Here is a 1,575-nt window from a genome sequence, read left to right on the forward strand (position 1 = left end):
AAGCATATATTAGAAAAAGAGATGAGCCAATGTTTGCAGAAATTTTAATGCACTTTGGGGGAATGATAGACCCCAGACTCCCAGCTTTGATTTATTCAGCCCCACCCCTCACACCACGGCCATCGCTGCAGCCTTGTTGTGATGTGTATTTTTTTTCTCCAGGCAGAATCATCATTGTCTTTCTGTATCACCAACTCCAAGGGACTCACTTCCACTATTTCATCCTGAAAGTTCCCATTTCAGTAAAAATGCACTATAAATGAAATAATTACCCTGTTTGTAATGCTTTAAACTTAGTTTACACTAATATTTAAACTTTACTTGCTTACACTGACTCATGTACTTTTTCCTGCCGAGTTTCATTTAATAATTTTATACTTTGTTTTCCTGAATGTGGGCAGTTTCACACTGGCAACTGAAAAGACTTCCAGTGCTGTTTCTCTTTAAGGTCAAATATTTAATTTAGTAATGTTATAATTGCTCTGTGTTGGCCCTGCGATAGGTTGGTGACCTGTCCAGGGTGTACCCTGCCTCTCGCCATGTAGCGCAGAATAAATAAATGAAGTCTTTTTTAAGTTGATTGATCGTTGAGTCAGTTAAACTGCTATGTATTAAGTACATTAAGTAGAGCTTGCTTTCTTTGGAATAGTGTATTAAGTTTGTGTTACTTGTATTTTCATTGATCTCTCTGTTCAAGTTCCAACCTTTGGCTCTTCAAAAATGAAGAGCCACAATCTGCACTTGAGTAAGTGAGTAAGTCATCCCCATTATTAAAACTCTGGAGTTAGGGGAGAGGACACGGGTTGAGAGGCAGCTGTAGCAGGTTTGACCTCCGCTAAGACGAGGCACTGAATTGGACCTCTCCATCATTTTTTGTGACATTTGTGCCCTTTGAAGAACTTCAGTGGAATTATCTGACAGATAATATGGCCTGTTGTAAAGTGCAGAGCATCCAAGAAGTTTATACTTCTCTTGTGGTGAGTAATTAGTATTTCATTAGTAGTTAGTTAATCCATTGCTGTGCACTGATTAGCAGGCGTCTGCGTGTTGCACCTGCAGAGTATATAGATGTAGCTTGCTATCCAATGTAGCTAGCTGATAACAACCCACTAAATATAGCAACTTCTGAAACTAACATTGAGGCAGCTTCAAAATGTGAGTCCAAAAAAACCAGTGTGACATCACAGTGGCCGCATCCACCTTTCATGGGCTTTAATACTTTAAGCATTGCAACTCAAAATAAATTATACCAGCTATAATATCTCAAGTTCATTTTGCTTAAATGAGGCAATGAGTTATTTTATTTAGGTAAATTCCACTTAGAAGGGTGGCACAGTGACACAGTGGTGCAGTGGTTAGCAATGTTTTCTTACAGCAAGAAGGTCCTGGGTTCAAATGCTCTCCCTGCGTATGTGTGCGTGCTCTCCAGGTGCTCTGGCTTATTCCCACAGTCCAAAGGTATGCATGGGTTAGGTTAACTGTGGGCTGTAGGTGTGACTATGAGAGCGAATGGTTGTCTGTCTCTCTGTGTTAGCTAAGAGCTTGGCGACCCATCGGGAGTGTACCCCGCCTCTC

The sequence above is a fragment of the Archocentrus centrarchus genome, chromosome 11 (genome assembly GCF_007364275.1).
Source record: "Archocentrus centrarchus isolate MPI-CPG fArcCen1 chromosome 11, fArcCen1, whole genome shotgun sequence".
NCBI classification, from domain to species: Eukaryota; Metazoa; Chordata; class Actinopteri; order Cichliformes; family Cichlidae; genus Archocentrus; species Archocentrus centrarchus.